Below are 26,931 nucleotides of genomic sequence, written 5' to 3'. Positions count from 1 at the left end.
TTTTACTTTTCAGTTTATATGGCAAGAAAAGTCCAGTTAGTTATGTGAAACTGTTTTATTTTCATTTTCCATTTATGTGGCAAGTCCGGTTAGGAGTTTACAATTTTAATTGCTCGAGCTGAAGCAAACGCGAGACTCATTGCATTGTAAATGCTTGTTGTTGTTTTGGAGACACTCCATGCATCATACAATGATGGTGAAGGTAAAGTAAAACGAAAATGTGAAACATAAGGTTGATATAGTGCTGCTTGCTTTCAAGACTTCTAGCTGTAGGTAAGAAGAAACGCTTCTTGGAAACAGACAGCAAGTCACCTTAAACCACTCGGAGCCTGACCCATAAATCTCCCTCGGTTTAACAGGAGTTTTGGAAACAGTGATGCAAGCTAGCCTCGCTTACAATCTGTTTTACTAAGCACACAAGAACCCGCCAGTGTCTGAGCATGAAGGCCGCTCAGAATGGCTTTATATGGCTTCACGCTACACTGCGCCTGTGTTAAAGGTCAGCTGTAACTGTTGCTGCAGAGGTTTCTGACTGGAAATTGTAGGGATCTATGAAAAAACAGCCAGCACCTTCTCAGGGGCAGAGGGATTTATTGTAAGGCAAGTCTGGTCTATTTAGCACGTCAGCACATCATGTACATCGCATTATCTGAATCATGCCTCAGTACATCAGAGTCCATTTGAAAGCACTGCTCGATCCAGGTCAATTTAAAAAACGCACTGGTAAAGCCAATATGCCTGGTGTCTATTCTGCTTGTGAATGTTTTCTGTATGAAGACACACGTTGTATGACAAAATCATTGTCTGTTGTGCAGGAGGAGAATGATGGCGCTCACGGGTAAGCAAGTGGCTAGAGTCGGTGCTCAGGGGCGGCTCCTCCATATGGGTGGAGGAGCGTCATCCCTTCCCCCCCCCCCCCCCCCCCAGCCAGCAGTGGCAGCTGCAACTCTTTTCCAAAGAAACTCTCATAAACATAGTTTATGATTGTTTTTTTGGGGAAAGGGGCAGGGCCACGGGGGTGACGAACATCCCCCTCAGAGCACGTGAGTTTGGCCGGCAATCTCGGCCCACCCAAACACACATGTGCACAGGGCTCCCAAAGCCCAGCAATACAGTTGCTGGGCTGGAGAGAGCCTGCATAGGCTCCCAGTCTGCCTGGGAGTGACCTGGCTGGGTGCTCCTAGACAATCCTGACGCTGCTTTGAGCAGCATCAGAATTAGCTGCAGGGCAGGCTGGGAGCCTGTGCCTGCGTGCAGCGAGATGGGAAGAGGCAGAGGAGCAGCACGGGAGTGCAGGTAAGTGATTTTTAAAATTTTTATTAATTTTCATTTAATTCTTCTCCCCCTCCCCACCGCACATGCCACCCCACCCCTTTTAGTCAGAGCGAGCTGCGATTGCCAGTGCTCCCATGCTACAAGCTGTTGTGGGTGGAAGCAGAATGTGAATGCCACTAGACAGAACAATGGATGAAGAGATCTAACTGAAAGCCCCTGTAAGTAAGTATCTCTAGTATACATACATATATATATATATTTTTTTTTATCAAAACCAAAATATTTTGGCTAACAAAGAGCTGCTCGGAAGCCCGCGGTTGGCACTATCAAATGTCAGCGTGCCAAATACCAAGGCTTCTAATCCTGAAACTTCAGACCTCTTTAATCCACTGCCAGACTCTTTCTGCCCCTTTATCTCACTCTTGTAGGGTCCTGATTTTATCTCTGTTGATGGTTTTTCCATTTTTCTCTTCTTCCTCCTGTTTGTTTTTTTCCCACTCTTGCTTTTGAGAAATGTCTGATGTGGGAAATCAAGGGCCAGTTTCCAAAAATGGCCACCAGCGAAAATCAGTTTAGGCAAAGGAGAATTAGAGATGTTGCAGATGGTGCTCAGTGAAGGAAAGTGGAGTAGTTCAAGTTGGGGGCCTCAAGAGATAACACAAGTCCGAAGGCTAGGAAATGAGGTATAAGTATTAAGGGCACTTCCAGTAGAGATCGGAGGCTAAACAAGTACATAAGCATTGTAGGTACAAGAGTGAAATGGGTGGAGGAGCCTTGACTATCCAGTATTGGTTATCAAGTGTCATACAATCAGAGGCCAAAGAGCTGTGAAACAATCTGAAAAACCTCATGAGCCACTTGAATGTATCTAAGGCAAATCACCCTAGTGTTGGACCTATTCCAGTGGGCTGAGGAATGCGAATGTAGGCCGTGCAAAGCAGCAGGGTGGAAACAGAACAGTCTTATGTTTTATTGGGCCACAGAAGCAGGCGTCTGTTGAAATTATGCTGGGTTTGAGAGTGTGGCTGGCACACAATGTAGTAGGAAATAAGTGGTCTCTGTGTTCCCAGCCATATGGGGCCATGGTGGCATATAAAATGGACTGCTCAGAGAAGTTAGTGCTCATGGTGACACCCCTCAGGAGATCTGGGCTACTGCAGGATACAGTCCCTAGCTAGGCCTTGCAAGATGTTTACAACTTTTATTCCAAAGATCATGTAAATGGAGCTTTCCACATCAAGAGATCTACTAGTGAGAATCCATAACAAGTGTCACTGAAGATAATATATACTCCCATTGACATAGCATTATGTGCTCCTAACTTGGATTTCAGAGTGCAAAATGTCCCCTTTGCATATATGAATTTCCAACTCTGATTCAACAACCAGGACTAATGGAATTAAACTTGTGTAAAGTGCATATGTAAAAGCAGAAATTACCTAGTATGATGGATTTTCCATGCATACAAATGAAGAGCTTTCGGCATGTTGTTGGCATTTCTGGGTGAACCTACTTTCAAAAGAAGGTGAACACCCAGAAACTCATACGGTTGTACAGATCAACATGTTTCTTGTGCAAACTCAAAACCTATAAAACATATTCATGTCAATGGCAAGTGTGCCTTCAGGTCCAGTGTGGGTCTGAGGAGGGAATGTTCACAAATTCCCTCCACAAATGCAGGCGTCTATAGAGGGAACCATATCATCCCTCTTGCCCCCATTTGTGCCCCTTCTGATTGCTGTACTCCGATTGTATTTTGTGCCATTACTGTATTTTGTGACTGTTTTTAAATTGTGCCCGACTTTTCTGTGCCTTGTTTTCGTGGTTTTCGCCCCTTGTGCGCTCCCCCTTGCAGTTCTCTCCCTGCCTCCCTGCGGCCCCACCCCCCTCGCGCCCCCATTCGCCGCTCCCTCCCGCCTCCCAGCTGCTCCTCCCTCCCCCTTCCCTTCTTAATGGCTGGTGCGCCGGAGGCACGCCACCGTCTGCGCCCGTCTGCGCCCGTCCGCGCCTGGACCGCACCCAGCGCCCCCCCCCTGGACCGCACGCCCCCCGCACAACCAGCCTTCGATACTCTGCCAGCGAACTACTCGCCCTTAACCCTGGCTCCTCCACAACCTGCTTCCATGCCACCCCGAAGCACACCAAAGGACCCTTCTCCTGCCGCACCTGCAATTTCACCTGCAACAGAACAACGAAGCCTACAACAACCGACACCAACCACCTGCACTGCATCCTCCTCAACACACGCTCCGCACGAAAGTACGCAATCGAGCTCTGGGACCTGCTCGGCACCACCGCCCCAGACGTAGCCTTCCTTACCGAAACCTGGTGGAACGACTCCTCGGCCCCAGACATCGCCATCGCCATCCCTGACGGCTACAAGATCACCAGAAGAGATCGCACCAACGCAACCGGTGGAGGAATAGCCATCGTCCACAAATCCACCCTCAAGATCCACACCCACACGGACGACACCCTCAAGACAGCTGAACACCTTCACTTCCAGATCCACACAGACCCCAACACTACCCTCAGAGGAACTCTCATATACCGACCACCAGGACCAAGACCCCCTTCTGTGACACCATTTCCGACCTCGCCAGCACCCACGCCCTCGCCTCAATGGACTACATCCTCCTTGGAGACCTCAACTTCCACCTGGAGAACAACAACAACGCCAACACCGCATCACTGACCACCAACCTCTCCAACCTCGGACTCAGACAACTGGTCAACACACCCACCCACATCGCCGGTCACACCCTAGACCCACTCTTCACTGCAAGCAACCACATCTCTTTCAACCACACCACCGAACTCCACTGGACCGACCACCACTGCGTCCATTTCACATTCAAGAAAAACACCGAACATCACCGCACCCCACTACCACAACACCGCCGCTGGGGAAAAGTCACCGCAGACCAACAAACCAGCACCCTCGCCAAGAACCCGCCGACCGACCCCACCAACCCGGACTCCGCCGCCATCAACCTCCAACAGTGGCTCCTCAACTGCGCCAACACCCTTGCACCACTCAAGAGGCCCACCCTCAACCAAGAAAAGAAAAAAGCAGCATGGTTCACAGATGAACTCATCACCTCCAAACACTCCTGCCAGAAACTCAAGAAAAAATGGCTGCTCGAACGCACACCCGACAGCCTAGCAGCCCACAAGGAAGCCACCCGCAAGCACCACCAACTTATCCGACTCGCCAAACGCTCCCACTTCACAAAACACCTTAACAACAACGCGCACGACAGCAAGGAACTCTTCTGCATCGTGAAGGAGCTCTCCAACCCCAGCGCCAACGTCAACAACATCCCACCATCCCAGAAACTCTGCGACGCACTCTCTACTTTTTTCTACCAGAAAATCGCCGCCATCCACGACAGCCTCAACCCCACCCCGCCGATGCCACATCTCCCACCACTGGCTCCCCGTGGACAAGAGGATCACCTTTAAACTTCTCACCCACGCGCACAAAGCACTACACAACGCCGGACCCGCCTACCTGAACAACAGACTCAACTTCTATGCCCCCCCCACCAACTCCGCTCTTCCAACCTCTCCCTCGCCATCGTTCCCCGAATTCAACGCAAGACCGCCGGCGGCAGATCCTTCTCCTACCTTGCCGCGAAGACCTGGAACTCACTCCCGACCTCCCTGCGCCAGACCCAGGACCTCCTCACCTTCAGGAGACTCCTCAAGACATGGCTCTTTGACCGATAGCAGCTGCCCCCCCCCCCAGCGCCTTGAAACCCTAACGGGTACATAGTGCGCTTTATAAATTTAATGATTGATTGATTGATTGATTGATTGATTGAGAAATGCAGACAACATATTGTCCCTTATGACAAGTGGCCTGGTGTTTGGGCTGATAATTAGCACACACAATGAAACCCAATTCCACTGAGTGGGAAGTTATCAGGTCCAATTAATAACTCTTAATTACAAACGTTCCCAAATAATAGGGACTGACGTGGATTTTGAGACTTAATTCACCAAAGTTTGCATGTCCTGGAAAACTATAGAAGTTTGGTGTTAGCAGCCAAACTCCTAAATGTGATATCAGCAGGTACCACACATATCACTGTTTACCCAGTCGTTCATAATGAGAGCCTCAATGTGCTAATACACACTTCATCAGAAGTTGCATCAGATTAACACATGTCGATTTATTTGCATTAGCTATACAATCAGCATAACAATACTTACTTGCGTGCTGAAAGAATCACTATGAATTCCAAGAATGTCAAAAATGTGACTCGAATTTAGGTAAAATACTATGAGAGCACATGTTGTGTCGTCCAAAGACATGTATGTGTGAATCATCTCCTATAATGATCTAGAGTGCTAACCCAGTTGACAGAATGTAGAAGACATGCTACCCAGCATAACAGATTTAGAATAGGGCTGGACGGAATTTCACTGCACCGAATCACACAGATCTATATAAAACTCTGCAAAATTCAGAGGAGTTCTGTCAAAGGTCGGAAAATACATGTCACACTGCTTGCGCTCCAGTTTCAGTACCAGTAGCGCTAAAAACTCAGTATGAACAGCGTCATGCTATTTTCAAATTGATTTTAGTGTCACTAGAGTAGAAAATCTACTTGAGAAGCAGCCCTCTGACCACATCTCCTGCATTTATAAAATTTCGCCAAAAGTCCTCCTAGTGACCGGAAATCATGCTAGGGGACACCAAATCTCACTTACACTCACCATCTTGGATTCCAAAGCCTCACATTGTTCCTTTTGGTATTGCATTGCTGGAATGGGAAAAATACTCACCACATGGCAATTGGCAGATTTTTCTGGAACTCTTTGTTATAAGAATAATGCAGAGTTGCCAAAATCCTCCATTTCCGCTCCCGTAATTTACATTTTGGCCAGGCCTAATTAGGAATCCTTCACTTTGCTAAGGAGCATGGTGAAATTGAGATGAAATGTATTTCAAGTTGTGATGCTTAAAGAACCAGGGGCCACTCCAAAGTGTTATTATCTTTCCAATGGTTAGACATTCTTGTTAAATGATAATGTTGTAAGCCATTCAATTAAATGTTGAACTGTACTTTACCAAAACTATTAGTGAAGTAAAATAATGATATGATGAACGAACTTTGCCTTCTTTCATTTTTAAGACATACATACAAGCCTGCGTTTTTAGTAGTAATAGTATATTTTGTACATTCTTCCAGCAAGAAGATGTTTCTGATGATTTCGATGCCAGTGCAATTTCAATTAGGTAGATTCCATTGAAAGTTTCTGAAAAAGGAAATGGGCCATGCAAAGGGATGCATAGAACTCGCATTTGTGACAGTTTGGGGCCATTCTAAAAGTATTCACATTTCTTTTGCAAAATGAGCATGTTGTTGCAGCGTTAAGAAAATTGTAGCATGCTCAGTCCGCTGCTACCTCGTTAATATGACTGCATTTAGTACTCTTGGGAACACTCTACAGACAGAGATTGCTTGTTTCTGGTATTGAATTGGAAAAATGTAACTTTCTCTGTTTCTAAGTCAATGAGGCCTTGGGAAACAGAGCTCCTGCTCTACAGCCAGAGGTCTAGCTCTGGCAGAGGCTTTTGATTGACTCTAGGAATTAGGTGAATCCCAAATCTTTTTTAACAATCGCATCCTGCCCAAGAATTGAAGCAAATAACTAAACTGTGTAGGACAACACCGTGGTTTGGTTCTTTGATTAACCCTGGGTGGGGTCAGTGCCAGCTCCACTGGTCCTTCTGTACCTAAGCAAATCAGGCACTCTAAGTACCAGACCTGGAACTCCATCATCTTATTACCCTGCTATGTCCACAAGTACTTCCTTTCCCCACACCGTTCACCTAGTCCATTTCCACCCTTGCTCTGACCAGCCCCTCCAGATCTACCAGCATGGTGTTATGTCCTGTAGTAATCTGCCACTGGTACTGCTTGTCTATTGCTCTGATTTGCAAGCGGCCCCTTGTATTCCTAGAATGGAGGTGTCCCTTGATCTACTTCACTATTTTCCTGAGTAAGACGACTGACCCCACCAAAAACATAACTGCTGCATTCCACAATAATATTGCTATTTCAGATGAGACATGCCTTGCCCTCAAATTCACTTTTGCATACAGTGTACTTGTGAAATGTTCATTCTCCTGTGACCTTGACCAATCATGCTATAGCATCTATTCCTTTATTGCCTACCCCTCCATCGTTGGTCCCTACATGGTAAGTTTTTTTGTAATCACAAATTTGGCACAAAATTGCCAGGCTTTGGCCCTCATTATGAGTTTGGTGTTCCCATCATGGGACCGCAAAACTAGCGGGGAAGAAGCCACTGCCATGGCGGGGACATCCCCCCTGAACATATTACAGTGTTCCTGTCAGGCTGAACGTTGGGAACATTGTAGTGCGCAGTTCCCGCAAGGCAATGTTATGATGTTAATGGAGCCCAGGCCAACATTGTAGCACTCCAGCATCGTCAGAATGTGCACTATCTGCAAAGCAGACAGTGCACATTCTGAGGGTGCTGGGCCGACGGGCCCTCATCACTGCCTTTCCGCCAGCCTTTCCATGATTGGGTACCCACCATTGAAAGGCTGGCGGAAAACTGAGTTGTAATGAGCCAGGTGGCACTGAGTTTAGCTCCGCTGTGGCTGAGTACAACTCAGGCTGCCGTCACCATGTCGGGAACCATGTTCTTGGCAGGAACGGCGGTCTTTAGGGGGATCCGCCCATCTAGGCTGTAATGTGGTGGTTGGACCGCGTGGATTGCAGTGGTCCAACCATCACCACAAATGTTGTGGACCACGACACTTGCAATGGGGTCCTATATGATTTCAATAATCCAACTGCAAAGTACCAAAGGAATACTGTAAGTAGCAAGTATTTTTACAGCTTGCCCCTCTATTCCTTATTGTCTGCATTTGAAGCTGTTCACTAGCATTTGCAGAAAAAATCCTATCTCATGAATATTGATGGGGCAAGATTTCTGTTAATCCTTGCTAATGGTCAATATGAGTTGGAGTGGATTAGCATATATGATGCAGTGCAAAGAATAGATAAGGTCCCATTGCATATACTGAACAACTGCAGTCTTCTTCTCCAACCTGGCCAATTGTAAATGGGGCCCTCCTCACGTGCAAAGTTTACAGAGCACCATCAAAATGAGTGAAAGGAACAGGTGGTGAGAGAATGAAAAAGACTATGGAAAGAGGTAGATTGGATACTAGCAAATGGTAAGTTGAACATGACCTTTAGTTGAATGAGTTAGATTTAGTAATAATAACCTAAAACCTAACATTTCTTCCCAATAGGACCAAATGTTTCCAAAAAGCTGGTTAGGAACTGTACAAATGGCACTTACTGAAAAATAGAAAGCACCTGACCTGTGAGCCATCTGTCCCTAACGGTTAATTAGGCCTTTATGGAATTTCTTGATGAGGCATGAAGATGCATGAAGAAGGCATGATCAGGAGGATTATTGTTACCCAATGTAGGTATATAAATAACTTCAAAATGTTAAGAAATACAGCCAGTCTTCTCTGTTAGGAAACACAGGTAAGGGTTGCAGAGAACTCAGAAGGGGTGTGTGTCTCAGTGAAGGTTTTTATAAGAATGAAAGTGAGACCTTCTGCTGGTGGAGCATGCCTTTGAAGCTGTGATGGTAGTTTTTTAAGTTATAGATTTCTCAGTCCATGAAGTTGGCCATATCTCCAGATAAATGGTGATGAAAGAACAGCTATGAAAGGAAAGGATCCATAGCAAACCAAAGTAGGTGGCAGTGTACTGTCCCGGTGAGGACTTACATCACAGCGATGAATAGTACATTGCCCTTTCGCTACCTCTCATTGGGAAGGGGGTTTGGAAAGAGGAAAAGAGAAAATACCAGTTTCTACTTTGTGTACTGCAGAATCGGACTGCTGGACCCTGGACTGCATGTCATGCTGGGCATCAGGACTTCGGATTTCTCAAAATACTGGGTTCTTGGTTTTTAGGGTTCTGGGCTGCAAAAGAATTACTTCATTAATACCTTGAACTTGCATAAACTATTGCAGAATTATACATTGCATATTGTCAGTCATTGTCATCACATTGTGCGTTCCTTACATAGGTTTCTATAAAGCTGAACAAGTCTCTTCCACTTTTTACAATACTTTCACAGAGTCTCTGATGCAATGTTCAAACTCAAAAGCAATCAACTCGACTGAAGGGCTTATTTGTGTTCTGACGTAATCTCTTGCCAATAATCATTTTGAAGAACTTGCTCTTTTCCGATCTTCTAATTCTCAGGGGAGCGCTTGTTACAGGAAAAACATCTTTCCTTAATGTCTATTTAGCAGTGTCTTGGATTCCCACACAAACGATAAAACAAGCTAGCTCTTACTGTCATAAATTATTTAAAAGACAGAGCTTTGTATTCTTTCATTGATTTTAGTGCTGCGCTCATTAAGAATTTAATCTTTCTTTAACTTGAAATTAAGTTACTTGCTTGAAAACTTTAGATGAACCCAAACTGGATTTTTTCACCTTTCTTATTTTCTCTCTTTTACAGGAAATACAGGATAATTGGCAAAAGGTAGAGGAGGAGAGTTGGGACTCCGCAGGTAGCCGACCAGAGGGTAAGGATCAGCGGAACTTGACTGGAGGCTGTCCGGTGGATGAGAAATGCTGGAACTCGACTGGAAGCTGGTCAGAGAGTGAGGAACACTGGAGCTTGAATGGAGGCAGGCTGGAGGACAAGGAACTTGACTTGAATGGAGGCAGGTGAACTGAGCAACAGGTACGAAGCCAAGCAAGCCCTCGGACTCACAAGCATCCTTAAATAATCAAATGTGCACATGTGCCTTTTAGTAGTTGATTGCTTGTTACGGAAATGAGCAGTTATCCTCCAAATCGTGGTACATGTTCAATACAGATTACATTGTGAAGAGCACACATTTTGGCAGTTACAGTTGGTGCAGGTAGAAAGGCAATTGATTACTTCTTAAGGAAATTATTAATTATCCTCCTGATTGTGGCACATGTTCAATGCAGATCAGATGTGAAGAGCACATGTTTTGGCAGTTACAGTTGGCACGTGTTTAGCAGGTGAAATACAATGTGCATAATCAAGAAGCATTGGTTATAATAAATGAGACATTTGCCAAGCATTGGTTATTGCACACTTGATATTCAAGGATGTAATGAATATACCAAAATAAGTCTGAATGTTGCAAGCATCAGCATACTGTAATCGAGCTCTTGGATGTGTTGGTGTATCCAAAACAGTTCTCCCCCAAAGGCCAACGTTCTGGGCGTGGTTTCGTAGGATTTAACAGATGAAAATGCAGCACCAACCAAGGGGCACAAACGAAAGATGCGGGTTCCCATGAATGTTTAGAAGGAACATATCCTTTCCAATCTATCAGATAATGCAATTTACCATTGATTCGCTTACCGTATAATATGCAACGTACGTCATATTCCTGATACCCATTGACAATCACTGGAGGGGGCGGTGAGCCAGGTCTGCTGTTTAGGTGTTAGGGTTTTAACAGAAATACATTAAATACTGGGAGTATCCTATATTCGGGAGGTAAGTGCAGCTTCATCGTAACTGGCCCTAAGAATTGTGTAAACTTGAATGGTCCTAAATAACATGATTGCAGTTTTCTGGGAGTTGCTAGGGTAATGTTATGAGTATAGAGACATATTAAATCTCCAATTTGGTATATGGGTTCAGGGCTTCTGTGTTTGTCAGCTTGTAATTTAATTTGGGTTTTGTCTTTAGATAGCTTGTTTTTCGCTTTCCATTGGATGTCCTGTAGAACCTTTAATCGTTCAGTGACAGAAGGGACTGAAGGTGTTAAGTCTGGAAGGGTTACTGGAAGGTTACAAGTATAAACGGTGAGCACCCTAACCCTTAGTGGACCAAGTTATTATATGTGAATTCTGCCAATGGCAGGGCTTGGTCCCAAGACCCTGTTAGTGAGGACAGGAGGCTAATGAGTGTCTTTTCTAATGTCTGGTTAACGTTCTCTGTTTGGCCATTCATTGAGGGTGGTAAGCAGTGGATAGGGCTATTTCAATGCCAAGTGAAGAATAAAAGGTCTTCCAGAATCTTGATGTGAATTGACTTCCACAGTTGGAGATAATTTTTGTGAGCAAGCCATGGAGTTTGACTATATGGTGTAGGAACAGAGTGCTAAGTTCAGCACCCATGTGTTTCTTGAGTGGTACAAAATGTGCCATTTTTGTTAAGAGGTCTACTACAACTAACACGGTCATATGTTTCTTAGATTTTTGGTAAGTCTGTAATAAAATCATTGCTGACTGTGTTCCATGGTTTAGGGGGAATTGGCAAAGTTTGGAGAAGACCAGCGGGAGCGAGGTGTGAGGATTTATTCTGAGCACAAGTTGGCCATGAATTTACATGGTCATTAACATTTTGGTGCATGGTTTCCCACCAAAATTTTCGAGAACATTTTTCTAAAGTGTTTTGCTTACCTGGGTCTCCAGCCAGAGTGGAATCATGATTCCAGACTAGTACTTGATGTTGCAATCCCTGCGCTGGAATGTACTATGTTTCCTGCATGTAAGTAATAGTCCTGTTTGATTGTAGTATATGGTTTTTCTGAGCCACTGTTCAGGGGTAAGTCATGAGATGCCTTATTAACATTACCCATGAAGGTATCTATTGTGGTTACAGCTAGCACTTTCTCTGCAGGTTTTATACTGGGAGGGTTACAAGAACTAGCATCCTCTGGATGATCTATACGTGACAAGATATCTCACTGAAGTTATTTGGTCCCTGGTCCGTATATGATAATACAATTTCTGAAGAAGTGAAGCCAACTCATTGGTCTTCAGGTCAAAGCCTTAACTGAACTAAAGAATTGCAAATTCTTATGGTCGGTATAGATGGTGACAGTGTGCTTTGCTTCTAGCAAGTGATGTCGCCATTCAGTAAATGCTGATGTAATACCTAATAGTTCTCTTTCTGCAAACAGTATAATTTTGTTCAGCTGGAAGTAGTTTCTTAGAATAAAACGCTACAGGATGGAGGTGCTCTGTTTGTGGATCTTTTTGCAATAGCACACCTCCTTGAGCAAATTGAGAAGCATCAGCTTCAACATAAAATGGCTGCTCAGGCTTTGGGTGGCGTAAAATGGGAGCAGAGGTGAAACTTCTTTTGAGAGTTGTGAAGGCCTGTTCCACTGCTCAAGACCAGATAAATGGTTGTCCCTTCTTCAATAAGGTGGGTATAGGGACCACTATGTCTGAAAATTGTGGGATGAAGCACCTATAAAAATTGTCAAAACTATGAATCTTTTGGAAGTCCTTAAAAGATGTAGGGGTTGACCATGAAAGAACAGTGTGTACTTTTTTGGGGGCCATGGTTATGCCACTAGGTGATAAGTGGTATCCAAAAAACTCTACTGAGTCAGTGTTAAAGGTCCGTTTTTCTAATCTTGCATAGAGGGAGTGTTCACATAGACATTGCAGAATGGCCCTAATGTGCTGAGTGTGTTCCTGCTTATTTTGAGAGAATGTCAAGATGTCATCTATATAGATGACAGTGCAGACATCTAGTAACTCATGTAATACTTCAATGATAAATTATTGGAATGCCACCGGGACGTTGCAAAACCCAAACTTTGTCCAAAAGGCGGTCTTCCATTTGTCTCCTTCCTTGACACGGATCAGGTAATATGCGCTGCGCAAGTCTAGCTTGGTGTAAATGGTGGACATCCAGACTTGGTCCAACAGGGCCGGTGTCAATGGCAAGGAGTAACAATTTTTCATTGTTGCTTTATTAACCATTCTGCAATCAATACAAGCCAGCAAATGTCTGGATTTTATGCCACCAAGAAAAGCGGCAATGCAATGGAAGAAGTTGAATGTCATATAAACCCCAAATTTAACAAGGATGACTTCAGTGTGAGAGCTGATTATGAGACAATAGGTCTTTCCAGCACTGATCAGAGCCCAAGAAGCATTTGTAAAGATATGTTACATCTGAGGGAAAAGGTGTGCTTGGGAAACATTTATGGTGGCATGTCCCCTCAGCCACCACACTTGCTGGCATTGTAAGAGTTGTATCACTGGTTTCTGCCCCAGTAGGATCAAAATTATTATATTTTAACTCCATGCCTTTTGGGAGGCTCAGATTGACAGAGCTTGACTGATTTTATTCCAGGACTATTTAGATCATCAAAAGTTTTATTTGTGTTTTATGTATGTCGTAGGAGAACCCATCAATGAAATTATCCCCACCATGGCAATAGTGAGTGTGGGGGTTGGTGGGGTAATTCTGCTGGTGGGTGGATTCTACTTCAGATTTAGAAATCTCCCAAGAATTCAGAGGATTTTCCATTACGAGCTGACTCTAAATCAGCTACTCAGTCTTAAAAGGAATAGCTTTAACATTGCATTGATTTCAGTGTGTGTGATGAGCATGATCATTGTATCAGACTGCACAGGTGTTTAAACTTACTACTACCTCCTGGGGTAGATCTTGACTCTTCAACTATGCTTCCCATTGAGGAGCAAATGTCTAAAGTTGGTACCTTGGCTATCGAATTTGAATGTTGTCTTACTCTGGTTCCTGGGACAATAGTGGTAACCCACAGTACCAACCATGAATACTGTAGTCAGTAAACTCAGACTAACCCAGAAACCAGAGAAAACCTCTCAGAGTATATCTTAGAATTAAAGAGGAAGGGGTCATTCACAACAGAGGGAACCTCCAAATATTGCTTAAGGCTGTGCACTGTTCAGCTGTGTTGCAAAACACTTGAGCACTTTTTTTTTCTCGCTACCAGAAGTTCCACCCTGTGGATCAGAGCTTCTGTCAGCAATGAATCACATGGCAACCGAGCAGTGCAATTTTAATGTTGTTGCTCAGATCTAACAACAACCCTCAGCAGCACTGAAAAAATAATTTCAACTGATTGACAATACCACACTTTCCTGAAGCTGGAGGTCCCACCCTTAATTAGTGTGGCATTTACTGAAGGGACTGTGCAGTCCACCCTTACCTCAGGGGACTTCAGAAAACTGTGTCTACTTTTAGGAATGGTTAAATTGTCTGATATCACTTGACTTATAGTCAAAGTTGTGTGTTTATAGACCCCATCTTCTACCACTCAGCTGGAATCCATTCTGCATTTACCTCCTAGACTGTTCCTACAGTAAAAAAACACGTTTCAGTGCACACTCATTTTGTTAGAAATTGGGTCTTTGGTTGGCAGTCAGGTTACCCCCTGTCCAAGCAAGGACCGTTACTCTAGTCAGGGTAAGTCACACACAATCCAAATTATCCTGTGCCCACCCTCTGGTAGATTGGACTGAGCAGTCAGGCTTAACGTAGAAGGCAATGTGTTAAGTATTTGTGCAATAAATCATGCAATAACACAGTAGAACACCACAAAAATACACCACACAGTGTTTAGAAAAATATATAACATTTATCCGATAAGATGCAGGTCAAAACGATTAAGATGCAATACGTATATGTTGAAATATCACTGTAAAAATGATGTAAAGTGTATTTAGTCTCTTAAAAAGCAACAAGTGTCTCTTGCTGCACAAAGTACCTGGTTTGCAGTCAAATCCTCCGGAAGGGACCGCAGAGGAGCAGAACATGAAAAACGGGGAGGTGTGTGTCGATTTCACCAGCCGCACACAGACGATGCATTGTTTATTTTCCACGCAGGGAAGGCTTTGCATCGATTTCCAGCGTGCGGACTTGGATCCTCTTTGGGTTGCAGGGTTTTTGGATGCCCTGGGGATGATGGGTTGAAATCCAGCACTTGCAGGACGAATTCACAGGGGCTGCATCGATCCGGTGGGCAATGCGTGGAAATTTCTACCACACGGCAGGCGCTGTGTCGATTCCTCTCAGGAAGTCATGCTGTGTCATTCCGGCTCAGCTTTGTGTGATCCAGTGGGCTGTGCATCAAATTTCCGGTCGCAACGCTGGCGCTGCTTCGATCTTCTCTTTGCAAAGTCAGGCTTCATCATTCTGGTTCAGCGAGTGGTGATTTTCTCACCACGATGCAGGCTGTGCGTCATTTCTTGAGGGCAGTGCGTCGATTTCTGCCACTCAAGGAGTTCTTTTGCAGGAATAAAGTCTTTTTGGTCCTGAGACTTCAGAGAACAGGAAACAAGCTCTATCCAAGCCCTTGGAGAGCACTTCTCAGAACAGCCAGAGAGCAGCAAGGCAACAGGGCAACAGCAAGGCAGCAGTCCTTCTCGGAAAAGCAGTTAGGTGAGTCCTTTGGGCAGCCACGCAGTTCTTCTTGTCAGGTTGCAGGTTCTGGTTCTGGGATTCTTCTCCAGTGGTATCTTGTCCAGAAGTGTCCGAGTTGGTAGGGTTAGAGACCCTGCTTAAATACCCAAATGTGCCTTTGAAATGGGGGAGACTTCAAAGAGTGGCTTAGAAGTGCACAAGGTCCCCTTTCAGTTCTATCCTGTCTGCCATGGTCCCAGTAGGGGGTGTGGCAGACCTTTGTGTGAGGGCAGGCTACTGTCCTTTGACATGTAGATGTCAGAACCCCCCACCCTCCCAGCCCAAGAAGACCCATTCAATATGCAGATGTGTGCAAGTGCGACTGAGCATCCTGTGTTTTCGGTTGTCTGAGTGTACGCACAAGGGAGCTATCAACTAAAACCACCCAGATGTGCATTAAGGCACAGAAGGATTTAAGTGCAGAGAAATGCTAACTTTCTAAAAGTGGCATTTCTCAAATAGTAATATTAATTCCAACTTCACCAGTCAGCAGGATTTTGTTTTACCATTCTGGCTATACTAAATATGACCTTGTTACTCCTTTCAGATCAGGATCTACCACTCAAACAATATATGAGGGTAGCCCTATTGTTAGCCTATGAAAGGAGTAGGCCTCACAGCAGTGTAAAAACGAATTTAGGAGTTTTATACTACCAGGGCATATAAAATACACAGGTACATGTCCTGCCTTTTACCAACATAGCACCCTGCCCTAGGGCCTACTTTAGGGGTGAACTATATGTATAAAAAGGGGAGTTTAATGCTTAGCAAGTGTTTTTAAATGCCAAGTCGAAGTGGCAGTGAAACTGCACACACAGGCCTTGCAATGGCAGGCCTGAGGCATGGTTGAAGGGCTACATAGGTGAGTGGCACAATCAGTGCTGCAAGTCCACAAGTAGCATTTAATCTAAAGGCCCTGGGCACAGGTAGTGCACTTTACTGGGGTCTTACAAGTAGATTAAATAAGCCAATTGGGTATGAACCAATCTCACCATGTTTCAAGGGAGAGTGCATATGCACTTTAGCACTGGGTAGCAGTGGTAAAGTATGCAGAGTCCGAAAACCAGCAAAAACAGTGTCCAAAAAGTGGAGGGAGGCAGGCAAAAAGTTAGGGGTGACAACCCTAAGTCTGTCAGGTCTAACACACTTGAATATTACACCTGAACACTAATCTCTGGTATACTCACTGGTTACACAACGTGACATGACACTCAGGAATTTTAGATGCCTGGCTGTCACAACATCTTTATCAAAATATTGATCTGCAATATATATATTCCACTATGTCGTCAAGTATATGTAGGGAAGTATATATTTGCCATTCTTAAACACACATATATTTACTTTGATGATGTATCAGTTGTCAATATAGTGGTGGTTAACATTTTAGTATCAGTGTATAGATTAGTTTGCTTGCATGCCAATTAGGCAAAACAAACCACACATCTCAAGGCATCAATGATAAAAACATGCTACCCAACAACTTTTGCAACACAACTCACCCCAGCCCCAAGCATAAAAATACATAAATGCTGTGCAGGACAAGGATAGCTGCAGGAAAAATAACTTGACATGGTTGTTTGTGAAATATGACAAACTATACAAGAATACTTTAAAACTTCACACTTAACACATAAAAACAAATTCATAGAGGCGATCGTTATCTATAACCTTCATTAGCACAAACCCCAACAAAGAAGTACACACTCATTGGAATAAATAAAAGCAGAAAAAAATAACTACATCCCCCTAACCCTCACTGTAGGGGAGGCTCACAGACTACCACTGACAGAAATGTTGCCAAAGCCCAGCAGACCGCCATATTATTACAGTGCAGAATTATACTCATAAGGTTGCTAATGTGGCGCACCTCAAACGCTCTGAAAATGGGAAATAATAAATCATGTCTTATATTAGTAAAAGAAAAGACACACAAAAAGATAAGATTCGAAAATGATAATGTCTCAGAATTGCAGAAAGGACAAAGATCTATATTTTAGTAGGTCGATATTTCAACCACAATATCAATATATTAGTAGATTGATATTTCAACCACCTGAAATGCAATTTCTTGATAGGTTTATTTCCTTGATAGGTTTAGGTAGCATCTCATGCTGTTTTAGTTCTTGTGTTCTTGATTGTTCTGAACTAATTCAGTATAAGCAGTTAAAAAGGACAGCCACCTCAATTATTCCCTCGACATATTCTCGCTGAATAGTAATACCAGACATAAGATATCATATTAGTAAGTTACAGTAGGGACATGTTGCATATATTAAAACAACCATGCGATCAGAATTGTATGTGTTATGACTTTCTAGAATTTCACAAAATAAACTGCACACTGTGCTAGCCAGAGAAATAACTAAACTGGCACTATTATCAGCCACATGATATAAACAAGGCTTAGAGCCTCCGGCTGCAACCCCTGGCAAGGACAGCTCACTGATTCATCCTCTGGAGGTGGCCAAACGGAAACACAATATGGGATTAATACAGTACAAACACGGGTACGCGGTTTGATTACCAATAAATAGGATAATATGCAGCATTAATGATAGTGCAGCAGCAATGGGAATATTGTATCACCACTGCACTTCCTGCAGCATTGAAGCACATTTATCTTGATGCCTAGCCAACTGTAGGGTCTTGTGTTTAGAAGGGGCATTATCGTTCCATAATCAAGCTTCCCCAAAGAATGATGGTGTTCATGTTATCGTGCATGACTCTTTAAATAGTTATTGTTATTTTCAAGACTTGTAAAAAGTAAACAATTTGCCTAGAGATCTTTTTCATGACTGTGGTCTTGGCCGTGAGTACCTTCATGCACACAAGGGGAACAGCACAGCTTCTCTGTTGATCCTTTTTGTAGGCAAAGCCATTTTTTTATGATTGCAAAGAGACTTTCTTTTTTCTTTACCGGGCTTTAATTAATATAATTCTAGAATGTATAACTCAATATTATGATCACATTGAAGGGAAGGGTAAAGAATTATAAACATTGCCACCATTATCAGAAGCGGCTTCTCGCCTGTCCATCAAATACAAAGTTGTAGCCAGGTATGTTCCACAGTGCATTTCCATTAAGCAGTGCCTAATGATTCGAATGATAAGTGAGATAATTGAGTTGTCATTTTTAATTCCTAAGGAAGATCCATCTATCTCAGTCTCGTATATCAGATTTTTTGCAATTTTTGAGCTAATCTGTAATATTTGTCTCCGTGATTGTTGAACTTTTTACTTTATGACACATGGCATAGATTTTCTTAGTTTGTGTGTTTACTGAATATCAAAATCAAATAGCATCACTTACCTTTAAAATGTTCCCAATTGTTTTATGTTTTCCTAAAAAACTGCACGTTTTGATCAGTTTTTCGTCCCCTTCTATTAAGAGGAAATTAGAAGCTACCTAATGAATCTCAAGATGTTTTGTATTTTTTAACAAGTGCAACTTTGGTTACGTTCCGGGCAATGTATTCCTCTTTACATTTTGTCATAAACTGTGAAGGGTGTTTTTATCTTGCCTCTGAGTGACATCATAGACACCTCGAGCTTCGCTCTTGTTGTCTATTTGATTTCACTCAGAACCCCTCATGAAAGACATCACCATTAATTACTGCTGTTGCCCGTCTATAAATCTGTGTGTTTGCATGGCTTCTGCAGAAGCCTGTGTCGTTCACAGATTATGAATGGAGGAACACTTGTTAATAAAAGCTGTTATCCACTGTTGATACGTCCTGCAGAAATTCCAGGCGGCTCCACCAGAGTTCACACAGAGCCTGTCAGAGCAGCCCTTGAAACCAAATAACACAGCTTCTGGAGGAGAATGAAGGGAAGGCACAAAGAATGGTGGGGGTGGGTGGCAGGAGGCCATGGAGAAAAGCCATGTTATTCATAGTTCCTATTTTACTTCTCTGCCCCTGCATAACAATGGAAAGCACTGGCAGATAACTTTGGGGGCCTTGCATAACATATCGTTTTAGTTAGGTAAAAAATGAATTACAGGATGCTTTTCACTTGCATTGTCTATTTGATGTTACTGGGTTAAAAACATTCCCGTAATTCACTGTTACCCACCTATAGTTCTATGTTATGCATGGCTCTCACGAAAAGCCATTAGCGTGAATGACTGGATTCTAAATCTGTTAGGTCACTGCTTTAACACTGCAACTGTGGGTGTTACCCACCATTCCTACATCATAATTAAGGCTCCCATTTTTATGGTATTTATTTTCTTATGATTTCTGTCTGTATTTATCCATATTTATTTTTTAGCCACCTTATCAGTATTTATCCATATTTACTTTGTGTCCTGTGAATAAATGAACTTGTAAAATGGTACATTTCCACATTTATTTAACTAATAAATGTGCACTCATACTTTAGCGCCTGTTATGTTTTACCAAATTAAGTAGCCAAAAATGACATAGCAATACACCCACAGGTAAATATTCACATTCCACTAGAAATGGATGTTGACATGTGTCGTTATTTAAGGAAATCTCACCCTGATTTTTACACCTCCACACATCTCTCTGCTCAGCTGTTAGCCTGGGACTAATGAAATGCTGTATGAAAAGTCACTGAAAAGAATCCCAATTTTCTGTATTTTTCCATTTTTCTAAATGAATGAATACAGGAAACTCATTATTTTTTTGTCTGTATTTATCTGTAAATATGTAAAAATCAGTAAAAACGGAAGACAGGAATCCTTAATCATAATAGAATTTCGGGCTGCTCTAGCTAGCCTCTCTGACAGCTTGTCAGAGCAGTACTGGAAAGCTGTCTGCAGAGCTTATGTAGGGGAAAGAAAGCACTGAAGTTGGAGTTGTACATCTGTGAGTTTTTTTATGGCAGTTTTGAAATGATTGACCCCTTTCATACAAATTAGAAAGGCTTCCTGTACGTCAAGCTTGAATCACTTTAAATACTCTAATAGCTTACCAGTCTCCAGTTGGGTCGGGTGTGAAATGGGAGATTATTGCAATCAGAGACTGACTTCATCATAAAGTGAAACTGCTACTTTAAAAAAAACTCACAGGTGTATAGCCCAGAGCTTGCACGCTCAATTAATGGAGGTCACTCCCCAGAGTGACTTCTCATTTCCTTTAAATACTGAACAATGTCTCCTAGGTGGAATGGCTGAGAATGCTTCCTGTTGTTATCTACATGTAGAAACTTGGCTACTCATTATGATTGACCCGGTAATTTTCAATATGTGTGGTTACTACTGTTACTATTTTGGAATTATAAGTTTTGCTTGTTTTTATAACATCCAATACACACTAAATGAGATAACGCTGCACACCCCTTTAAATGTTGATAGGTCAAACCCGATAGAACTCTAAGCTATCCTTAATTACTGCCAGGAAATCTTTAAAATTTTAAAAAGTATCATTGAGACCCCCCTAAGCTAGTCCTTCCCCAATGGCATCAACTGAACATTGTAACAAACTGGCTGCTTTCTTTCAGGACAAAATAATGAACATTTACTCAGCATTTCCCACCATTTCTACCTTTAACATGGTTGGCCCTAGAAATGCTCCTGGAGATGTCTCCGTGTTGCTGATAGGTCGGACACTTTCAGCTTTTCCTCCTCTCTCCATTAGTACGATGATAGATTGGCTAACAGAACTTAAATCTTGATCACTGCTTGACCCTGTACCTATGTGTATTCTGCAGCAAAGGGACATCTTGATTGCCCCAGCCCTGACAGAATTGTTTAATCTCTCGCTAGCTCTTGGGTCTGTCCCCAGCACTGGAAGCATGCGATAGTTAAGCAGCTTCTGAAAAAAACACAACTTGGACTCTCTGAACCTAAGTAACGTTAGGGCAATTTTTCTTCTGCCGGGTATCCCCAAATTTTTGAAGAAGTATGTCAACAAGCACCTCTTGGCTTTTCTCAAATCACAGCCACTGTTACATCCTACTCAGGTGGACTTCCACCCACTGCATAGCACAGAGACAGCGTCAGTGGCTGTGGTTGAGAAACTCAGAAGCATCTTAGATCAGGGTAAATCGGCTGCCATCATTCTTTTAGATCTCAGTGCAGCTTTTGACACCATAGATTATTCCATCCTGCTCCAAAGGATGTTCAGTGTTGGGGCCATGGACACAGCCCTCAGAGGACTTGTGTCCTGCCTGCAGAATCGCTCCTTTCAGGTTCAGGACCAGACCTTTCTTTCAGCCAACTTTTGATCTTGTTGTGGCTTGCCTCAGGGCTCCTCCTTGAGCCCTTCTCTTTTTAACATATATATGCGCCCTCTGGCCCAGATCGTTCAGGCTCATGGACTCTCACTGGTGCCTTACACAGATGACACACAGCTGGTGATGTCAATCTCCCAGACTAGCCATTTGGAACAGCCCCCTCTATCTGCATGTCTAAAGGAAGTTGCCTGCTGGATGTCCGCCTGCAAGTTGAAGCTAAACAAGGACAAAAACTGAGATCATGCTGTTAGGGAATCACCTCAACTACCCGATCTCAAGTTCCCTGACAGACTACCACTGCACCCTCCCCGGCCCCAAAGAGTCAATAAGATGTCTCAGTATCTGGTTAGATGCCAGGCTGTGTGTGAGTCAACATGCCAGGAAACATGCTGCCAGCTGCTTTGGCACTCTGCAAATGTTGCGGACAATTCTCCATCTTCTTCCCACCACAGCCAGATGAGTGGTCGTACAGGCCTTGGTGCTAGCCCGACTGGATTATGGGAATGCCTTTTTTGGCTTTCCCTCTTATGTCACTAAAATACTACAGACCATTTGTCCAGCTGCTGCTTGTCTGTTGCTGAATACATGCTGTGACCAAGGCCTTACATGATCTACACTACCTGTCAGCGGCATGCCTTGTTCAGTTCAAAACTCTTTGCCTGCTGCATAGGGCTGTTAATAACAAGGCTCTCGCCCTCCTTCATTCTCTGGCCATCCCTTATCTTCTGGAGAGATTGCTCCACTTATCCATTGAAGGTGCCCAGGATCTGTAGGGCCCAGTGGGGTGGAGGGGCAGTCCATTGCTTACCTGACCCCCTAAATTTGGAATCTATTGCCTCTTGAACTGCGCCATCTAGAACATACAACTCTCTTTCCAGAAAGACTTCAAGACCTGGCTTTTTGACAACTAATTCTCATACAGCTTATGCCCCTGCTGACTTGGGTGGCCCTGGGAGGCCTTCGGGTAGCCATGCACTCTATAAGAATTCATGAATAGAATAGAATAGGTATTTTCCCCAGTGTCTTGTTTTTGGATTGAAAGGCAATGAGACAATAGCCAGTGTGGAGCAATATATGATTGCTGTGTGCAATCCCACTGCTCCCTTCGCTCCTGTTTCAAGAGGAGGGAAAAAACTATAAAAGGTGGTGTCCAGTGTAATCCTAGGGGAAAAAAGTGTGGAAATACATGGAGGTCTCCATGTTTTTTTTAATTTTGATAGCAAGGAGAGAATGAAAACAATGGTGATAGTAAAAAGTCAGCATGCACTGCTGCTTTGCCGCTACAACTTAGGGGAGAACCAAAGCGACATCTTGTGAATAATGGTCGGAAGTTTGAAGACTATACTTTAGATGTTTGGGAACTAATTGAAGTTAATAATTGCTGGGGTTATGTGGACTTGTTTAGGTGCTTTGGTAGCTGGTAGCGATCTTAACAGAAATGTTTTCGTTCTGAAGAAGTTGTTTAGATGTATTTTGTTATGGTGAATGTAGAGTGAGCTGTAGGGTCTAGTTTAGAGACTACTTTGGTGTGGGCTTTGATTTCTACATGTTCTTCATAGCAGATAGTTTGAGGTAGTAGCTAAATACCTAGTTGCCTAGTCACAAAAGCATATCGGACTATGTAAAGTGGTACTCCTGTAGTACTCATTTACCTACTTTTACATGTCTTTCCGAATTAGCCCCAAAACTTCTAAAATGGGACTATTCATACAGAATTAGTACAACTAGGGGAAAAGAATGTGCCCTCTTTGGACTTCGATTAATAGGGAGTTGATCGCTGTGAACCTATTCACAAAGACATGTGTGTAAAAGACTACTACTGTTGTACTACTTCCCATGATCATGAACACTTTTGGGAATCAGCTCCATACTAGTTCAATTAGTCTACTTTTCATGAGCCTTTTGTACATTAAAATAGCTTGCAGGTGATTTGACTTTCTATGTTTTTGCTAACAGTGCCATCAATTGTGATGTTTTCCTTGCCAGATGGTACAATGGGGAGATTACATTTAGCAAGAGCTTAGTAGAGCATCAAAATGTAATGCTTCCTGCTTTGCATAGAGTTGAAAATCTTTTGGGATGTTAGACTCTATCTGATCATTTCCTGATAGCTGAAGATTTATCTGCAAGGCAATGGTGTAAGATTGGAAAGTTACTCTTGCTAGTGATAGAGCATCATTGAAGTACTTTACAGAAACATGGAAAATGGACTGAGTGTTCAGGGCATTTGGGAATACTGCAAAACACACGGATAAAAAAAACTGAGATTTTTTATGGGATAGAAATCAATAGTCAGAGTATTAAGAGAGATCACCACTTGTTTAAAGTACATGCACCAGAGTATTGAATAGAGTGATAGGTCTACAAGAACGAATAAACATTTTTATGTTGTCAACATTGAGAAGGATGCTTTTTTCTTATATCCAAAAGGGCTGATTCTATCACTCTCAACAGAATAAATTCTGGTTGTCAAATAGAAATTAAGATTTCTGATGTTATCTAGCAATTGTAAAATTATAAATGTATAATTTATACACCTGTTTTTCAAAATCTTTGAAATACACCCTCTTTTAAAGGAAGAGTAAATCATGGAAAGTGTTGGGATTTAGAAGGGTGTAGGAAAAGTACTGAACTTCAGAGAGGTTAGATTTACTATTCCCATTCCAATCTAAGCAGCAGCAGAGAAAGAATGAATTTTGAAGGGATTAGCTTTTCTATTCCCAATCCATTCTAGACAACAACAGGGAAAGCATTGGACATTGAGGGAGGAGTTAGATTAAATAGCCATATTCCCAAATAGGTTGAACCAGGTAAAATGTTGCACCTTGGAGGGGTTAGATTTATTATTCCCACACTCATCTAAACAACATCCTTTACTAAAACATGAGTAAATCTAGGAAAGCATTGGACTTTGGAAGGGTGACATTTACTATTCCAACTTCAATCTAAACAATAGTAGGGAAAGCATTGAAATCCAAAGGGGTTAGCTTTACTATTACCATTCCAATCTAAGCAGCAGTAGGGAAAATCTTGGATTTTGGAGGGACTGGATTTACTGTTTTCACTCTAATCTAAACACCAGAAGGGAAACTGCTGGACTTTGGAGGGGTTAGATTCACTATTAATATTCCCACATAAGATAAATCTGGGAAAATGTTGGACTTTGGTGGGGTTAGGTTTACTATTCCCACTCCAAACTAAGCAACGGTCAGGAATGTGTTTAAATAAATCCTTTTGTAAAGGAAGAGTCAGTTAGGGAAAGCTCTAGACTTTGGAAAGTTTACATTTACTGTTCCAACTCCAATCTAAACAATAGTAGAGAAAGTATTGAACTCCAGAGGGGTTAGATGTGCTATTCCCATTCCAATCTTAGCAGCAGTAGGGAAAATGTTGGCATTCGGAGGGATTAGTTTCAGTTAATTTTATTTATTAGTGTCTTAATTATTTAAAATCATGCATACAACAATGATTCCATGTATCATTGTCATTATAAATCCATGAAGAAATCTCATGTTTTTAACACTGTACCAGTCATAATATACAATTAAAATGGGGGTATAATTCAAAATGAAACAGTCCATTCTAAAATTCAGCTTTGGTTATTACTTATCCTTCAATTCATCACTTGTCATTGAAATTCACTGAACAATATCTCATGCTTTCAAAATTATACAAATATAAATGATGGCTTTATAAAAAAGGATAAAACAGTCCATGCTAAGATTCATCTCTGGATATTGCTGATTCTCTAATTCATTACTTATGTGGAAAATACACCTATTTGGTGGATTATATGCCCATGAGATAACCAGGTTTGTGAACAATCGTCTCTAAATTTCGTTAAAGGCTGCTCATAACAAGTGAGTGAACGGTCCTCCGAAGTTGGATCTAATGTGTATGGTTTGCATATTATTCACAAGGGTCGACAGTGCATAATAGTTTCTCAAATGCTTGCATGAATTTCACAAATGTTGCTGCCAGTATTGGGTGCTCCACTTTAAAGTAGGTAATTACGGCGGGTCTGCAGGAGCAGAAGCCCAGTAGCTGGATTTGTGTTTTTAGAAGTGTCTGCCTTTCTGTCAACAAGACCAGGCAAATGCAGACAATGTACACAATTGTTTTGCTGGAGGATTGGGAGAGCGAGCATAGTAGGCTGGTGTTTTTCCTTACCCTTGTAGGTATGCAGTAAAAGGTTGGCAAACCACCTAAACTATACTGGATGTGTTTTAGTTTAACATGTTTTCACATGCAGGCATTTATGATAGGTTGTGGTCCCAATTCGACACAGTTATTTAAAGTCCACCAGCCCTGCAGAAAGCCAGTTTTTGCTTGTCTGCCAGACACATTGGCTGGTGCGCCACTTTTGAAATTATCCTTTTAAAAGCTGTGAAGTAAAAGGAGTTGCCCACATCGCAGTTGCCTGTAGATTCTGTAATGATTGGTCCATATAGACCGGGGCAGTGGATTGACTACCTGATTTTGTTATTTCTAGCCGTAACTGGCTTTCTAGTGTGGCAGCCCTGGTAGCGCATAACTTGAAGCATGTTTTAAGAAAGGTATCCTGCTTACCAGCGTTTAGTTGAATAGGCAAAATTTGTGCTAGAGAAGCATGTTTTGGGAGGTAAAAGACTCTTCTGTAGGTGCTCACTAAAAGTTTGTCCAGCAAAGTTGGAACTGCTTTCAAACATGACCTCGGATCCATAGGCTAGGATAGGCAATTTAGTGCAAATCACCTTCTTTAAAGCAATGGAGAAGGGACCCTAAAAGGTTTTTTGAGATCTTTAAAAACGCATCTAGTAAGGATGCTGCTTTTAATTTTGAGTTTGTCCAACACCCGTTGCAGCCTCACTCTGGTTTTTGATATTAAAAAGACTTCATCTGAATCATACAGGAGGCAGCAGATCTATTTGCCTCCAAGATTTAGAGTGTGTGCATCCACTTTTCCTGTGTCTGTCAGAAGATCCTAAAAAAATGTGTTAAAAAGTAGGGGGGCAAAAACACAGCCTTGTTTTAAACCTGTAGTGGTTTGCATTTTTATTTTAAGGCAGTGCCGTCCCCCAGTTTGACCTGGAGCCAAGTATTCAAGTGCAGGGAATAATACTTTTCAATAAGGAGGGCAGGATGTTTCTTGCTGCTAATTTCTGCCATAGGATGTTATTTAGGACTGAGTCAAAGGCCACTTTAAAA

The sequence above is a fragment of the Pleurodeles waltl genome, chromosome 12, assembly GCF_031143425.1.
Source record: "Pleurodeles waltl isolate 20211129_DDA chromosome 12, aPleWal1.hap1.20221129, whole genome shotgun sequence".
Taxonomy (NCBI): domain Eukaryota; kingdom Metazoa; phylum Chordata; class Amphibia; order Caudata; family Salamandridae; genus Pleurodeles; species Pleurodeles waltl.
The sequence above is the reverse complement of the archived record's forward strand: the minus strand, read 5'-3'. Positions refer to the sequence as shown.